Source organism: Bidens hawaiensis, unplaced genomic scaffold, assembly GCF_021521415.1.
Source record: "Bidens hawaiensis isolate Kalapana, Puna unplaced genomic scaffold, B.hawaiensis_p1.1 tig00014618_1, whole genome shotgun sequence".
In the NCBI taxonomy this organism is placed as follows: domain Eukaryota; kingdom Viridiplantae; phylum Streptophyta; class Magnoliopsida; order Asterales; family Asteraceae; genus Bidens; species Bidens hawaiensis.
Window position 1 is genome coordinate 406,908 of NW_027492275.1, and position 19,899 is coordinate 426,806.

Below are 19,899 nucleotides of genomic sequence, written 5' to 3' on the forward strand. Positions count from 1 at the left end.
TTCGGGTTTTTCGGGTCGGGTTATTTCGGGTTCGGGTACGTGTTTTCTCGGGTTGGGTTTCGGATTTCGGGTAAAAGTGACAGCCCTATCCACTGTCATGCCATCCAAGATTATATATATAGTTTACAACTAGGTTTTAGCCTATTACAACTAGCATGTTAAAGGACCTATAATAGTTGAACTCAATGTTCAAAGTAATAGTATTACTGAATCTTACATATGATTTCACCCTCAATAACAAAATGAACTGTTCATATTATTACACAGTCAATTCAATCTTATTATGATATATCATGATTTTTTTAACCTTCACGTATGTTTGAATTGCTTGACGTCTTGCTTGCGGTGCACGCATATAATGTATATATGTGTGAATTGCAGTAATTTTTTACTAATCTCGTGAAAATAACGTTAAAAGTGGCAGAAAGTTAATCAGGCATCATGTGGTGGGGTTGATAGCCGAAAGACAAGGGTACATGCACCAATCAACCGGTGTCCCGATGATTGAGTGCTATGTGCCTTATGTCCAAGGCTTGATGCAAAACTACTATCGAGCCGGGGGTCTCACCGGAAACAGCCTCCCTATCCCTATGGAGTAGAGGTAAGGCTGTCTGCATCTTACTCTCCTCAGACCCTACCATAACTTTACTGTTAGTTGGATATACTGAGTATGATGATGTATGTTTGAATTGCTTGTTTCTAATTAAAGAAACGTTTCTCTTGTAGCCATGATGGCCAAACAACACCAATCTATATAGTTTGCTTAAGCCGGCATAAATCAATATTTGTAAAATTAGTTAACATTGATTTGTGAACCGACAAAATTAATCATGTAAAAGAAATTTAACAAAAAATTAAGCCAATAGTACTCTGATACCAGAACTTGTAGAGAAGATAGATAACTTAATTTTAGTTTAATACTGATTTTCATGAAAAATCCTTGAAACAACTCCACAAGTTTAGTGGGGAAAACTAATGAAAATAGAATTTGGGAGATTACCACACACAAAAAAGAGGATATATAATTGTTTTTAGTGAATGTTAACAAATCTACTTCACAACACTTCTTGGTCTTCAATTAGAACTTATTATTCACTATCTTTTTTCAAAACAGATAGAAGTCAATGATTTAAGTATTTCATAAGATAATAGAGAGAATCGAATTCTTATCCCTAGTTACACTTTGATGGTGATCAATAAATGTTTCTCTTGCTATATATAAATTGGAACTTAAATTTTAAGAGTTATATAGAATAAGTTTTACTCTAAGGCTATGTGTAGCGGGGTTTGGGCGATTTTGGGCGACAATGGGCGCAAACACCGCCCCCCTGGGCGAATTTGGGGCAAATTGGGGCGCAGGCGAGATGATTTATCGCATGAAGGAGGATGGATATATTATTATTTTATGCATGTGTGTGTTATGTGTTATATATATACATACATATATATATATGTGTGTATATGTATATATGTTGTGTGATATATATATATATATATATATATATGTATATATGTTGTGTGTATATATATGTATATGTATATGTATATATGTTGTGTGTTGGTATATATATGTATATGCAAAATGAATCCTAGAAACAACCCGAACCAACCGAACCACCCGTTCCCTCCTTTCGGTCAACACCATGGTTCGCAAAACCAACCGAACGTGAACTTACAATGGAACCCGATGAACCTAAACCAACCGAGCTATTCGTTTCAATTTCCCGACTCGAACCTAAACATGTACGCCAACCGAGCTATATGTTTTTTTATTTATGTTTTTTTTTGTATTTCTTTTTAATTTTAATGCATTTTTATATTATTATTTTAAATAAATTAGTTTTTATTTGATTAGTTTAATTATAAAAAGAAAATAATAAAAAAAGATACTGTGGGCCCAACTTGTAGCCCCTACACCGTTACACCCCAAAAACAAATTCGCCCCCTTTGCTGACTGGGCGCCACGTGTCACAATTCACATCCAATTTTAGCCCCTCCACTACACATAGCCTAAGAATGATTTGAAAATAGAAATTTTTGATGTGAAAACACTAGTTCAGGAAAGTGTCTTTTTATAACGGTTAAATACGTTTAATAACGATCACAAAACCAGTTTAAAAATTAGGTTACAAAAGATGAGATATATTGAGGTATACTCTAACTCATACATAGGTTAAAGTGACATGGAACTTAAAGATGGATTAAACCACTCCCCACTTGTGTTAAGTGTGTTAAAATGGCTCATGGGTTATGCTTTTAACGGGTTAAAAGGAACAATATGCATTAATTATGTATTAATTACTAATTGATTTGTTATATTAATTATGTGTTAAATGGGGGTTAAACCATTTTCTTTGGATGACATAGAGTGAAAGAGAAAAAAATGAGTGATGTGGAATTTATATGGAATTAAGATGGGTTAGAGTATATCCCATGGCCCAACTGTCAAGATACCCACTGTTTTAATACGGGTCATGACCGGTGTTTACTTGATATTTATAATGGGTCATCAACATGTGTTTACTAAATATTTACTAACTAGTGTTTTGTCCGGCGCGTTGCGCCGGGACAAGTCGGTAAAACCATAACAGTGGTAACAGTCAAGTGTTGTCGGTCTCAAACGTTGAATCGGTACGTCGACCCGAATTTGGTCGATTTCGGTTACGTACGTTATAAAACAAAAAAGAAAATTATAACAATTGAGATGGACCAATGAGGTGGTGCCGGTCGGTAAAACTCGAGTGTTGGTAAAACCGACCATTGTTGAGTTCATGCGTTGAGGCAGTGAGTCTACGCAAATTATGTCAGTTTCTGCCACGTTCGTGAGGATACTACTACTAAATAAAAAATCAACATCCAGTCGGTTTTCGTTACGATATCGGAATAAAAACAAAACGCGGCGAGTCTATGCGATTTTGGTCGATTTCGATTACATTTAAGACGGTACCAAAACTAAAACAAAAAACTCGGTAAAACCCGGTCGTTGGTAATACCCGAACGTTGTTGGCTCCGGATATTGCAACGGCGAGTCAACGTGACTAACCGTTTAGTTATCAAATTAAAAAAAAATTAGTTTGATCTAATCAAATGGTGCCACATGGACCAATCATGGTCATGCGGCGCCAAACTTTCCATTTATTATATATAATAATTGATGTGTGGGTAAACTTTTGGAAAAAATGACTGATTACTCAAAGTTGATCCAAGGTCGAGAGTTATGAATTGAGTATTCTCTTTTTTTCTAAAGCAACTTGGATTTTCAAAATTTACAGTTAGTGTTTAGTCAATATGTGATTGGTAGCTTTTGTAACTGAAGAGGTAGGTCCCAGCAGAGCCCAGTTGGACCCGCAGGACTCACCTCGAAGAGAGACGTCTGCGCAGAAACCAACTGGATCCGCAGGACCCACCATGCTCAGAGACGTGACGTCCTTACGCGCAGTACGCAAGCTGTTCCCGCAGGAAATGCCTCCCAATGGTGAAGTACTCCGCCTGTTCCCGCAGCTGCGGATACAAGCCATCAGGGAAGGCCACCCGCGCAGCAAGGCTACACGCACAAGGCACTTAGCTCTCAATAATTCAGTAGTCACCTGAAGGAATGAGCAAAGCCGGGAACAATCCCGCACAAAGGCGGGAGGGGGAATACTCCCGCCCAAATGAGCCAGTCCGTACGATACTGGAGGATCTTTTGTACTGTACCTAACGAGGTATGGGCAAAAGATCTGACCAAAGATACGACAGCTCATTGACAACAGTATGGCGAGCAGCATGCTCTTGTACTGTATGTCACTATTAGCCGCTGCCTACTCACCAACTCCTGTCATACCACGTGCATAGCCTGCAGTTGGTGGAAAAGGAATAGTACACAGCAGGCCTGGTCACTGTCAGCCGCTGCCTACCCACCAACTACCAGCATGGCACGTGCGTAGGCCACAGTTGGTAGAACATGAATACTATTCAGCCGGCTACACCTTCTTGGAAACCTACCTTCGGCTATAAATACCCCAAATGGTATTATCATCTCATCTTATCTTGTATCTTACATCTTATACCTGATATCTGCTCTAGCAATCTCTTAATATACACTTATATTCAAGAGCAATCTAGTCTGATTCTCACGCCGGAGGGTGGTCACAAGGAGGTACCCCCCCCCCCCTTCTCAGTGACGACCTCACGGTGTCTGTTTTGCAGGTTATTAGAAGAACCATCTTTGCCGGATCTAACCCCTCGTGGGAAACATCTATTTAACCCCCAGATTATCTGTAATCTGCCCGGGGTCAATTAGTGTTTCTTCATTGGCGTCATCCGTGCATAAAAGCTAGAACTTCATTTCTTTTCAGTTTTTTCAAACTTCTGGAAAGATGGTTAAAGAAACTCCGGTAACCACAACCCCATCTACTGGGGGGAATACCGGCGACTACACAGTTTTTACGAACACTACCCCAGTTACCCAAGCTGGGGCAAGTGCAGTAAATAATCTCTCACTAGGATTCACCGATACCCAGTTAGAGAGACAAAGAACGAGGCTACCCCGCCAAACACTCGATGAAGTTAAAGCGTGGGCGGAAGCACGTCAAAAAGAATTCCAAGCTGAGTTGGATGAACGCTTACGTTCACTCCAACAGCCTGAGGAATTCGGAGAGTACTTGGACGGTGATTCGGAGGAATCCGATAGTGACGCAAACCCTCGTCATAGGGCGAAAGGGAAGCGTAAGGAAACGGACTCCCAACCGAGAAGGCGTTTTGGAGAAACCTTCAAACCAAAAAACGTGGGTGGAAACCCACGTGACTTCTCCAAAACATTTACACCAACTGCTGCAAAGGCGGGAACGTCCAAATTTGCAAGGGACATTGCGGAAGCAATCGTCCCGAAAAGTGCCAAACAGATGTCCAACATCGGCACTTACGATGGTATATCTGATCCAGACGATCATTTGAACAGGTTCATAGCGGGGGCAACCGTCAGTAGTTGGACGGAACCTACGTGGTGTTACATGTTCCAAATGACGCTTGTTGGGGCAGCTAGAGCGTGGTTCGATCGTCTACCGGTCCACCACATCTACGATTGGGAAGACTTCCAGCAGAAGTTTAGCCAACACTTCAGCCAACAAAGAAAGTATACCGAGGAGCAATGGACAATCCTCAATTGCATTCGAGAAAAAGATGAATCTTTGCCAGACTTCATCACTCGCTTCAACTCAAAGAAGCTAAGTCTGGGTAATATCAGCGAAGATCTTGTTCGCGCTGCTTTCATCCAGGGCGCGAACGACCCAGAGCTCATCCGCACCTTAACGGGTAGAGATGGCATGCCATCCACATGGGATGCCATCATGACAGCAGCTAAACGCTTTGCGGAAACGGAAAAGCAACTGGGTAGAGATATCCCCCAGAGCACAAACCTCTACACCCAGAAAACAAGAGAAGACAACATCCTTACCGCCCGACTAAACAAAAAGCGGAAGCTAGGCATTTGGCAGTCAAGGGTAAACTTTGACACCTCATCCGGCTTGCAACATCGGTTAGGCGGAAGGGATAACGTACAGTCGAACCAGAACTCCAGATGGACGCCACTCACCAAAAGCGTCACCGAGATATTTGCCACTGAGGAGCTCCCATGGCCAAAGGCTCCAATAATCCGACGTCGTCACAATGCTGATCGGAGCAAATACTGTGACTTTCATAGGACAAAAGGCCACAACACTGAAGAATGCACAGACGTGAAGGACATCGTCGAAGCATTTGTTAGAGATGGGACGCTCGCGCACCTCGTGGCGTAACGAACGCTGAGCGATGCGTGTAGAACCCCAGTTGGGGAAAACACGAATAAAACTGCAGCTTCAATGTTGAAGACTACATACTGCGTAAACAACGAGATCCCGAACCAGGTGCATATCGGCTCGATGGCACTCCCATCCCAACAACATTGAAGGGAGCTCAATTACACAGTTTGCATGTAGATCAATTCCAAATTTGTAAAGAAAAGGCCCAGAGCCACTTCTAATGGAAATGATTCTCCTTAGAACATTGATGCTGATGATCTTACGTTTATACTTATGAACTTTCCACAATGATATGCCGGTCTTCACCGCATACATAAGTGGGGAAGTCGTTGCTTGTGGAAGGCGGCAAAACCCGCATAAACACAAAAAACGGCAAACCTTCACGCAGGTCAGTCATAGGTAAAGTTGGGTCATCCCACTAAATGAAAGTGCCGGTCCTAACCGCACAAATTATGATGGAGGAAACCGAACTAACCTATTGACAACCGCGCGTCGAACGGTTAATTTATTCAAAACACTGATGCCGGTTTTCACCGCATAAATAAGTGTAAAGAAATCGTTGCTTGTGGAAGGCGGCAAAACCCGCATAAACACAAAAAACGGCAAACCTTCACGCAGGTCAGTCATAGGTAAAGTTTGGTGATCCCACTAAATGAAAGTGCCGGTCTTAACCGCACAAATCATGATAGAAACCGAACTAACCTATTGACAACCACGCGTCGAACGGTTACCCTATTCAAAATACTTAGAAAATTTCTAACAGAAGGATGAGGAAAACCTCCACGCAGGTCAGATATAGGTGAAGTTTAGCCATCCTACCAAGTGCAAGTGACGGTTTTAGCCGCACAATCACGAAGGGGGAAGCAAAACTTCAACCTATTATCTACCACGTTCAAAGGTTAACTTATTCTAAACACTTAGAAAATTTCTAACAAAAAGATGAGGAAAACCTCCACGCAGGTCAGATATAGGTAAAGTTTAGCCATCCTACTAAGTGCAAGTGACGGTCCTACCCGCGCAATCACGAAGGAGGAAGCAAAACTTCAACCTATTATCTACCACGTTCAAAGGTTAACTTATTCTAAACACTTGGAAAATTGCTAATTTAAACTAAAGTGTGCATGAGCAAGTCGTATAACGTTTATAAAGCAAGTCATCCAGTGAAAGTAGCGGTCTTACCCGCACAAAGATTTATATTTTATAATAATTCATTACAATGGCCGGGTAACTACCCGCATACAAGAATATAAATCTATACAAGCTAAACCTATCCTAACAGTGGGAAGGGATCTTAAGGTTCAAGCTTCAGGACCACTCCCTCCAAACCCACTTGTACCCGCACCATCAGTTGGCCGTGGCGGTTCAAGGAAGGTCTTTAGAATGGCTAGCCCATCATCAGCAGCAGCAACTTCGTTCACCTTCTCCACCACCGGATGCGGGAAGGCGGCATACTGATTCACTGCTTGGTCATATACAGCTTCAGTATCAACGTCATATAAAGGGAAGTTGGAAGGCGGGATGCCTTTCTCAACGAACCCTAGACCAAGCAGGAAGCCGGCCTTTTCCCCATCCTCATGAGAAGCGTTGAGGGCTGCGCTCATAGCATCGTCATAAGACGTATCCGTGAAGACCCGATGCACAACCTACAAAAAGAAAAAATACAAGTATCAAAACCTTTTCTATTTACAAAGAAAAGCGTAAAGATATAATGAAATTAAACATACCTGAGACAACGCTTCTCGAAGAAGCCATTCCTTGGCAACCAGAGCCTCCTGGAGGGCGGCTTGAGCTTGGTTACGGGCGCGTTCGGCTTCACTTTTGTTGAGGTTGGCAAGCAACACTTCTTTAGCCGCAGCCTCTTCAACGCCCTTTAGCTTCCGCTCAGTATGGTCAAGCACCCCCCCTCTGGTCCAAGATCTCTTGGAGCTTCTTGGCGTCTTCCATCGCCAAGGCATCATGAGCCTGTTGGAGCGCCTCTAGTTTGGCTTTAAGTTCCTCATTCTCGAGGCGTAACGGCTCAGCAACAGCTTCAGCCTTGGTGGCCCTCTCGGTTGCGTTCCGTGCGGTTTCCTTAGCCAGCCGAAGCTGTTCGTTAACAGCTTGGGCAGCCTTGGAACGGGCCTCGAGCCGGGCCTGAACTTCAACCTCGAGGGCCTTGAAGGCCTTCTCCTTTTCCGCAGCCACTGCGGTAAGCCTCTTGTTCTCCTCCCGGACAGCCCGCGCCTGAGCTACTTCTTGAATACGAGCTGCTTTTAACTTGTCGTTTTCACGACAGAGCAGCTCGACGCGCGGCTGCATCCGGGCCAGGAGAATCCGAAGCTCGTTGGTTAGCCTACCCTCTTGGTAGCTAGCCATTGCTTCCCCCAACGCACCACTGGGAGCTGCGTGACGAGCCCACTCCACGCACTCCACAGGCGTGCGAAGGGTTGTTCCTCGGCGGATGTTCCATCGTGGAACATACACTTCATTGGAATCCGACACTGCAAAAAACAAAAAGCAATTAGGAAAAGATGATATATAAAAAAAAAAAAATGGCCAAAAGAATCCTACGCACCTGTAGGGTCGACAACAGGCCGATAGCCGCCAAACCCATCACCTGAACCCAAGGGAAATCCATCCAAGAGGTCAGGCAGATGGGAAGGAGCCAGAGGTTGGCGAGAAGCCCCAAGCATACCTGAAGGATCGGTCATAGCTGCCGACGTCGGAGGAGGCATAGAGGCCGCCGCGGTAGAAACCAACGGAGGTGAACTCACCGGAGGTGAACTCACAACCGTGGTCGCCGCTGCGGAAGTACCCGCAGAAATAGTCACCGCCGGCTCAGTGAAAGATTCAGTAAATATGGCACTGACAGCCGGCGGAGATGTCATCACAGTTGGAACAGTTGGCTCAACTGGGTGAGCAACTGAACCAACAACTGAAGCAGGCGCAGCCGCCTGGGTCATCGCCTCAGGTAGGTTGACCAAGCCTACCGTCATGGGTCCGGAGGTGCTCCTCCCCGCTCCACCCTGGAATGCGGTAGCATCCACGCCTGCACAAAGAAGATATAAGTATAATGGCGGAAAGATATGAAGTTAAAAAGTAAAGGAAGTTTGTACTTACGGGTTTTCTTGAGCCTAAAAGTGCGAACAGGCGGGGACGAACCCGATGGAGCCGGCCTCTTCACGCCGCTCACCGTCGTTGTCCTGGGCTGCTCGGAGGTGACGGTCGTCTCAGCCTCCGGAGCAGTGGTCTTATCACCACCAGGGTTCCCCGCCACCTCCTCGCTCTCGGTCTCTGAATCAGACCGATGCACCGGATCGGCAGTGGAGGCAACCTTCGCCTTCCCCTTCCCGCCGGCAGCCTTCTTCTTCCGCACCAACGGAGGACCATCTGCGGATTCCTCATCAGAAGATGACAAGATTAGAGGAATTCCAGCAGAGGTTTCAGCATTGAGAGGTCGAGGGTTGAATAACGCCTTACCTGGCCGCGTGGCACTCAGAATAGGGTGGCCTGGCGGGTAGACCTCCACAAACCGATCCCTCGTTTGCTCCAAGATGGGCAACTCATTCTCATCGAGAGCACGAGTACCCATCCGAGCGGGACCATCACTCTCCCGCGGCTGCAGGAGAGACTGCAAGTCGTTCCCCTCTGAAATAAAAGAAACAAACAGTTAGAAGACAAACCTATATAAACAAAGAAGACAGAGCATACCGTAAGGGACAGAGTTCAAACCGTATTCGAGGACGATGGGAACCTGTGACGCCTCCTTCCACACCCGGCTCATCCCAAGCATCACCATCCCAGACTCCGCAAAGCGGTATACCGGAGTCTGGACCCGGGAGATCTTGGCGAACCACTCCGCCTCCTGGAAGTTGAGGGCGTGAAGGGCGGGGAGTGCTCTCCCATTCTTAAAGGTCATCGCAAGGGGGACGACGCGAGCGGAGATATAAAAAAACTCACGCTTCCACGACCGAAGACTGCGCTCGGTAACGCAGATCTTCAACCCCTTGATCCGATTGACCAAGGTGTACCACCCCTGGATGCACCTCCAGGAGTAGAAGGTCATCAACCGATCTACGTGGGGCTCCACGCCCAGAATGAGGCACACCCACTCAAAGTGGCGGATCTTGGCGATCGCCATCGGGTGTACCTCCGTCTAATGCACCCCGTGCCTCTCCAAGACACGGTATACAAACTTCGTTAATGGGAACCTGAGATTCCCATAAACGAAGAATGCAGTGTACACCCCTATCTTGCCCTTGGGGGCATCGTACACCGTCTGGTGTGGCTCCGGAAACTCAGGCTCGAACGGCTCGAGCATGAACTTCCGGACGATGTACTGAAAAAGCTCAGTGGGAAGAGCACACTGGCATTCGCCAGCAGTGCTCTTATCGTCTTTATCAGACGTAGACGTCGGGATCTCGACGTGCACGTCAGATTCCTCGGCAGCAGCTTCGAAATCGTGAGTAGAAGACATGGTTTGGAGGTAAAGGAATGATTTCAGGAGAATGCTTGGCAGAAAGTATTCGCCGGAAATCGTTTACAAGAAGAGGAGTGAAAGTGTGAATTACAAAGGACCCTCTCCCCCTTTATATACTCATCGCAATTAATGCGATGAATTTAATGCGGAAGAGAGAGAAATCACAGGTGCAATGAAACTATGACACGTGGCATAGTGCAAGCTGGCAACAGCTGTTGAAAGGACGCGTGCCTTTAATTTCGCGGCCACGTGCCCGAAAAATCGCGCCCACGCGCCTGAAAAAGCGTCTGGAATGACCATGTATTGTCACGTCGCCATAACTTCCTGCACGTCCTGACACAGTTAGAAGAAACCGTCGGACGACGTTTCAACAGTTTGGACTGTTCTTATCCTTTCACCAACTCTTCGAATTTCAAAATTTCAAAAAGATTCAAAAGTAAGCGGGAAAATACCCCTTACCTTGGTAACCAAGTAACTATAAGACGGGTGCGGGTACAGTGTAATGGCAAAACCCTTCACATACTTAGCACCCGCAGGGAATTGACGCCAGGAATACCTTGGAAGTAAAGTAACCGTAAGACGAGTGCGGGTACAGTGTCAAGGCAAAACCCTTCACATACCTAGCGCTCCGCAGGGAATTGAAACCAAGAAGGATCTTCTGGGCCATGCTTGCGGAAACGTGAATAACATCCCCGCATAGCGGGAACGTCGAGAACTATATTGGTTGAAGCTCCAAGATGGAATTGGTGGTTTTAACATAATTGATCACTATGTTCAAAACTACCAAAACCTCAAAGAGAATCCACACAAGTGGGACTCAACGCTCCTGACTTGCGAGGAGGTTACAGACCTACCCGCATCATACCCAAAGATCAAGCAGGAAAGTCGGGAATTTCTGCAAGTGACATTAGGACTTCCGCGGGAAGAATCCCTGTAGAAAACCTTAAAACTAAACCCTTTTCAAAAACTCTTTGCTTAAGTCCAAAAGTTCACCTCACTTATTAAACATTCATGAGAAGAACATTGGACTGGGGGGACTTGAAGAGGTAGGTCCCAGTAGAGCCCAGTTGGACCCGCAGGACTCACCTCGAAGAGAGACGTCTGCGCAGAAACCAACTGGATCCGCAGGACCCACCATGCTCAGAGACGTGACGTCCTTACGCGCAGTACGCAAGCTATTCCCGCAGGAAATGCCTCCCAATGGTGAAGTACTCCGCCTGTTCCCGCAGCTGCGGATACAAGCCATCAGGGAAGGCCACCCGCGCAGCAAGGCTACACGCACAAGGCACTTAGCTCTCAATAATTCAGTAGTCACCTGAAGGAATGAGCAAAGCCGGGAACAATCCCGCACAAAGGCGGGAGGGGGAATACTCCCGCCCAAATGAGCCAGTCCGTACGATACTGGAGGATCTTTTGTACTGTACCTAACGAGGTATGGGCAAAAGATCTGACCAAAGATACGACAGCTCATTGACAACAGTATGGCGAGCAACATGCTCTTGTACTGTATGTCACTATTAGCCGCTGCCTACTCACCAACTCCTGTCATACCACGTGCATAGCCTGCAGTTGGTGGAAAATGAATAGTACACAGCAGGCCTGGTCACTGTCAGCCGCTGCCTACCCACCAACTACCAGCATGGCACGTGCGTAGGCCACAGTTGGTAGAACATGAATACTATTCAGCCGGCTACACCTTCTTGGAAACCTACCTTCGGCTATAAATACCCCAAATGGTATGATCATCTCATCTTATCTTGTATCTTACATCTTATACCTGATATCTGCTCTAGCAATCTCTTAATATACACTTATATTCAAGAGCAATCTAGTCTGATTCTCACGCCGGAGGGTGGTCACAAGGAGGTACCCCCCCTTCTCAGTGACGAGCTCACGATGTCTTTTTTGCAGGTTATCAGAAGAACCATCTTTGCCGGATCTAACCCCTCGTGGGAAACATCTATTTAACCCCCAGATTATCCGTAATCTGCCCGGGGTCAATTAGTGTTTCTTCAGTAACAAAATACTGATCCAAAACATTAGGGAGAGATGACATTTGACCAAATTTGCTTGCACAGTTCATATAATCTTGTATTAGCTGGCTGCGGACTGCGGTTGTTTTCAAAATCATGAAAGATTTGTTAGATCATTGCAAAAATGTTTTTATTTATTTAACCTAATTAAAGGACAACGACATCTTTCAATAATTTGTTGGGTATTTTGAAACATTATAAAAAAAAGATTCTTTCTAGAAAATTTCATTGCAGTTTGCAAATATTTAGTACTATAAATTTTTAGTAATTATGTAAAAGTTAAGAGATTTATATATAACTATTTATGGGTAATCTTTATATGTTCTTACCATATATCAGTTTACCCTTTTCTTGAAAGCGTCTTGAATGTTCATGGATGGGCATGACTAATTCACTTTAAAAAATGAGAACATTGTATTTTTTTTCTTTGAACTTAAGACGATCAAGTCATACATAAACCTTGGTTCGTCTGTTGTATGTTTCAACTTTGACCCGGTGTGGTTGGTGATCGTGCATCGACCATTATTTTATCTTCTCAAGTTCTTATATCTTTTTAAGATATGGCCATTCTCTTTAATCTAAACGATCAACTAATAGATCATAATTTCCAATTTTGTTTTGTTAGTTATTGGCTTCTTTTGAAGATGTGATATTTCAATGCTTCGTGTGCATTTGTGCATTTACTTGATTAAGAGTAATCACACACACACTTAACCATTTATAATGACTATTCGTATCACATGCGTTTTATTCTACTATATTATAGTGAGTACTATCATCAGAAAATAACAAAAAACAGCCATGTCATCACTTGGCCATTTATGGATAAAATGTTAGTTTCTAACTTAAGAAAACAAAAAAGTCTTATTGTTCATTTATTCTAGATAGTTTTCATATCTTGGAGCTAGAAAATAAATTAATAGATAACATTTCTTATTAAAACTTATATATACTGCAATTTTGAAAGATGAAATGACATTCTGTTATAATTGATTATTACCTATGAAAACATTTAGTGTGTCAAAATACATTAGGTCCATTTATATTTTGTACGTGTGATCTGTCTGTTTAATTTATGTATCATTAATTAAAATTCTCAAAATAGTTCAAAGTTAGAGAGATTCTCAAAATAGTTCTAAAAATTTAAAAAATCTCAAAATAGTCTAAGGAAAATCATCTTTGGCGACACATAGATATTCGTAACGTGAGATTTGGTTAACCAGTCACATTATGACACGTGTAAAGGTGACGTGAGATTTACAATGAAATCTGTCTTCCCATATACTTTTCAAGCCAAAATCATCTCAACAGAAACCATGGTTTTCGAATGAAATTTATCGGGCCCGTGAGTTTTCAAAAACAGATGAAACTGACGTTTTTTTGAAATTCATCTCCTTAGACGTATTTCAGATGAATTTCATCTACTAAGAGAAACTTAAACAAGTTGAAAAAAAAAACGATACTTTTTCCAGTGAATTTAGTTTTGTTAAATGATTTTCAAAAAAGTTTTAAAAAAACGATAAATTTTCAAAAAAGTTCTAAAAATTACAAAAAAAAACCATAATTTACCAATAATCTTCTCAGATGATTTTCATAAAAGTTTTAAAAATCCGATAAATTAGGTATGAAGATTGATTTAAATTTTACTCATCAAGAAAGTGATTGTGGCAAGTGTTAAGAATGTGGTGGATGGTGGTGGTGGATGGTGGTGGTGGTGGTTAATATGGGTATGAAGAAAGATTTAATCTTTGGTTGAGTATGGAGTGTCAAGAAGGTGGTGGATGGTGGTGGTGGGTGGTTGATATGGGTTTGAAGAAAAATGTATGTAAAGATTATGAGACTTTAATAGGTTTGGCCGGAAAATGGTGGTGGTGGACGGCGACGGACGATGGTTGGCTATGGTGGTGGTGGTTTGATATGCGTATGAAGAATGATTCAATCTTTAGAGGTAAAATACATGAAAAGATTATGGTGGTGGTGTGGTGGTTAGTGGTGGAGTTTGAAAAATGTTAGAACAAACCAATACTTCCGAAAAATACGAGTTTCATCTAAAAACCATCGAATACCATATATTTGTAACAAAATTCATATTTTTTTAACATCTATTCTTTCTATGCAAAAAAAGATGACTTTAATCTACAAACCATCGAATTGCAAAGATTTGTAACAAAATTCATCTTTTCTAACAACTCTTCTTTTTATGCAAATAAAGATGAATTTCATCTTAAATGCGTCCGAGAAAATGAATTTCAAAAAAATGCGGAAAACCATGACTTTTGAAAACTCACGGGCCCGATAAATGTCATTCAAAAACCATAGTTTCCGTGAAGATGATTTTGGCTTGAAAAGTATCTGGGAAGATAGATTTCATTGTAAATCTCACGTCACCTTTACACGTGTCATAATGTGACTGGTTAACCAAATCTCATGTCACGAATACCTATGCGTCGCCGGAGATGATTTTTCTTGGACTATTTTAGGAATTTTTAAATTTTGGGATTATTTTAAGAATCTCTCACTAACTTTGGACTATTTTAGGAATTTTCACTAAATCTTATCTTACAATATTAATAAAAGAAAATGTTGAAACTTAGGTCTCAAGCCTACATTTCTCCTAATTTCTAATCTTTCATCTCATTCTTTCTAACTATTCATAGGTCATGGGTCAAAATTATTTTGTCAAGTGGGTTATAACATAGTGTGGATTTTATTCATTATTGAGTTAAGTTTCATTTATATATGAGGTTTGACCAATTACACAACTTTAATACTTTTTTTTAAAATTTTTTGACGTACCATTAAAACCATGCTATTTTAGTACTTTTTGTTAACCACCCGTTAGTTTTTTCCATTAAATCTACATTAAATTAATTTATAAGTATGTTAAAAATCACAATTGAAATAAATGATCTAACTTATTTTTATCATTTGACAAATCTCGTGTAATACTCGGGTTCAAAAGCTAGTTAATTTATATAACATCTTACATCACAACATCTAACATCACACGTATTTGATGTATACATCTCATATTCATAATGTGATTGTGCATATAATTAACTAGCTTTTGAACCCGTGTATTACACGGGATTTTTCAAATAATAAAAATAAGAAATGAACAAAATTAAAGGTAAAAATAAAAATATATAGTACAAACAATAAGAAGTCTAAAATCTCAAATTTACAATCGATTTTTTTATATACAATATTTGCTTACATTGTTTTGACCAATTACCCGTGGATATCTATGATGAATGAGATGAGAGATGAGATATTAGAGAATTAGAATGAAAATGATAACCTATTTCTCAAAATTGTTTTGTCCCGTGACCCATAGATTGTTAGGATAAATAAGATGAGAAATTAGATAATTAAAAATGAAATTATAACCCATTTGCCAAAATTATCTTGACTCATGACCCATGGATTGTTAGGATGAATTAAATGAGATAATAGAGAATTAGAAAGGAAATTATAACCCATTTGTTAATATGGTTTAGCTCCATAACCCATGGATAAGTAGGATGAATGAGAAAAGAGATTAGGTCAAAAATAAATATGAGATTGCCACACCATCCTCATTATTTTCTTTATTAAGATAGTTAGATTAGATTAAATATTAAATCTACTTGCTAGGCCCTTAAACATATAACTAGAATCTAACACCCGCATGTTGCAGTGACACCACTAAACCGTATCAAAAAAGGATATGAAAACATAAAACCGCGATCAGTTGTTGGGTGCGTCAAAACGTGCTTTGCGGCACATTAAAATGAGAAATACGGACCTTATTTTCTAAAAAGAATGGTATGAATCAATTTCGAGGAGTGTTTCAAACGCTTACAAAACTCACCAATAGAAAGTAGAGAATTTTGATTTCTTTGATAACAATACATTACAAAAGTGTATCTTAAAAATTATAAGAAAAACAAAATACACTAAAATTTAGTTATCATAATATATAAAATAAACACTGAAAATATTCGAAAGGTTAGGTAAAAAGTCAAACACCTTACAGCGGAATTAACGAACAAAGCTCCGGTGGACAGGGGCGGATCTATAGTGTGATGAACGGGTTCACGGGAACCCACTAAGCTTCGGAATTTATATTTTTGAGACAAAATTCTCTTAACAAGGGGAGAATGTGAAAACCCACAATATTCATACAAATCATTAACTATAATTAAATTTTATTATCAATCATAAACACCTTATATGTGTCACACTCACAAATGCATGACACATGGATGTTGGTGATACTATGTTTTAAATATGAATATAACTAGGTGTCATAGCCGGCGCGATGCGCCGGGCTGATGTTATTGGTAGTCGTATAGCATATCAACCTGAGTGGAGCGGTTGCTAGTCGAAGTGAATTTGATCGATGATGGGTTACGACACTGAAAATAAATCGAAAGGACATTTTGTTGATTGTTATATACAACAAAATAATATAACAAAAATTGCGCATTGTGGTGGCGAACACGATGCGAATTTGATCGGTATCGAGTTACGGTACCGAAAGTAAAGCAACAAAGTAATTTGGTCTACACCACAGATACAACAAAGTAACATGTTTAAAACAAAAAGGAAAAAAACCTAAGGTGAACAAAAAACAACAAATCAACGGAAAAAAACCCCAAAATGTAGCACAAAATAAATCCGTATTACGACGACCTAATATGAGTTCAGTCGGTACTAACGCTAAAAAAGCTTACGCGTTGTGGTGACTGGTGGCGAACCAAGAGAATTCATTTAACTCGTGCGTTACAGTGATGAACCAGAATTCGATAGATATAGACATTAGTTAATATTCTAAAAAAAATATAACGTAAAAGAATAAAAAGCATATGAATCTTTAGAACCAAATAACCAACAAGCTTGGGTCCACCAAAAAAAAAAATCTATCATTCCTAAGCTAACATAAGTCGAACTTGAGTTGCATTATAGTTGGAATTTAAGACTTAGGGGTTGTTTGGCAAGTGCTGAACCATTAAGTGCTGAATGATTAAGAGGCTCTGAACCAGTAAGTGCTGAACCAGTAAATATTGTTTGGTTCGACATCTGAATGACTATGCAGAATGACTAATTTACCCCTCTAAGCTATTTCCTACTGAATGACATATATTCGTTTATTCATGATCTTAATAACTTTACAGAATGACTGCACTTTCATTATAACCAACCAAATACATATTAAAACATACTTTCATTATAACCAACCAAACTTTCTTTATAACTAACCAAAATACATAATGATTTTGTTGTATGGCTAGACATTTGAATGAATGTGTAGAATAACTATTTTACCCATCTGAACTATTTTGTGATGAATGAAATATATATGTCTAGACGTCTAGTCAAAGCTCTTAAGAACATATTTTATCAAAATTTGACATGACTCGTTTGTATAAAAGGTAATCCTTACGAAGAACAAAACCTATTTAATAACCAATAGTTCACAAAATACGGCTGATTCAATAACACATGAGGCCCATAACTAATTACTTAAAGAAACTACGTAATATACTTAATAGCATGTTTATATCTTAAACTTGACCAAATAGACATAACACTATCTATGAAAAAAAACAATATCACAATTCTCAACTTCTTTGACTCGCTCTGAAGACTTGATCATCTCCAACCTCGCGTTAACTTTGCATAAAGCCGCCTTGTTAGTCCACTTGACTCGGTCACTTTAATAAAACCACCACACTAGCTTTACCTATAATTTACCACCACGAAAGATTAGTCATAGCTAAGTGAGGACTCATGATTAATTTCAATTGTGTCATTAATTAACGGGATATATTAATTATTCAGAGCACCATAATGCATTCCCAAAGCATAACTACAATAATGGATCAAAGCTCAACAATAAACATGAAACAACTCGCGTGTCAAAGGTTTTCACCGTTGTACTCAACACCCAATTTTAGTGCTGCACTTTCTGTGCAACACCTCTTCACATTCGATTTTGACACTCTTACGACCTGAAGTACTTTAACATGATCAAAGGTAAAACATAGCAGACTTGGAACACTTTTCAACCATATATAATACACATTTATCCGAACTAAAGTTGATTTTATATAAAATCTAGAAAAACAGGTCAGCGGTGTATTTTTTAGTCATCAGCTTTGCTGAAATTTCGGTACAGCTACAGAAGTTAGCCATTTTGCTAAAATGGCTACAGAAGTTAGTCATTTTACCATGAAACTCGTTTCCTTTTCAAGTTCATTTATGTGGGTCGCAAACATTATCTTAAAACATTTGGAAGCACCATAAACATACCAAAGACTCCATAATACAAACAAAAACATTGAAAAAAAAAACAGAAAACCAACATATTTGATGTAACTGCCATTGCAAAGTGCAAACCAAAACTCTTCTAATATTAAACAATAAATTTAGCATATGTATGGCTGCTGAGAAACTAAAAACTTAATTTTACTCGCTCAAATAAGCTTTGACATATTTATCACAATATTGAAAGAAAATATCTGGATATTTCCTTTTGCTCCGTAAGTGACCAATACTTTGTTTCCACAATGAATGTCTACACTGACTATATAAATAAGGTTAAAATCGTAAGTAAAATTAAACTTGTAACACAGTGACACCAAAGTTACTAAAAAGGCATCTTTTATCTCGGTAATATGTATGGGTGTACTCGAAGAGATCAAAGATACTGCACGTGCAGTAAGAACCAAAATTATAAAATTCTTAAGAATAATCATTTATGTGAATTATGTTTACAAAGCTATATATTTTCAAGAGTAATAAGCATTTAAACTTACAAAGCTATATGTTTACAAAACCCTTACTTTCAATGGTGTCCCATTTCTCACAAACTGTCCCGTAACAGATATACAAACAATTGTGATTAAGCTACTGCTTCATTCAATTAAAGTAAGAAAAACTAATCCCTAAATCACAATGTCCTAATGACAAACAACTGAGATTAAACCACTATTCCAAAATTCACATCTAATGGAGAAACCATATAATCATATTCAATATTCCAAAAACCAGATTGAATAAAACCCAAAAAAATAATGAATCGATTGAATCCAAAAATCTGTACGTATCAAATTGAATTGAAATCAGAAACCAAAATTCAGAACTCTATTGAATCAAACAATGAAAAAACTGAATTAAATAAAAACAGATTAAATAGAAATCAGAAATCGATTAACTATGAATCGATAGAGGATGGAATTGAAAACGAAATCGAGTGAATCAGGAATATGAATTGTACCTGGTTAGCAACGAGGTCGGAAGTGGCGTTCAGGTCCGGTGGCAGAGGTTGTTGACGGTGCGGAGGTGAAGAAAGGGGTGGGAGATGGTGCATAGGTGAAGTGGGTATATGAGTCTTCTGAATGATTCAGTGATATTTTGAAGCTGAATGGTTCAGTGGTATACCAAACACATTCAGATGATTTATTTTAACAACCAAACACATCTGCATCTGACCGATTTAGACGTATACATCTGAATGGTCCCATTAAGTGGTAAACAAACAGACCCTTAATATATTACACCAAGCCATCACACCAACAATCAATCTTTGTTAATGGCTAGAAATAAATTCGCTTAAAGGGAAAGTCAAATTGAGAGTAAACAT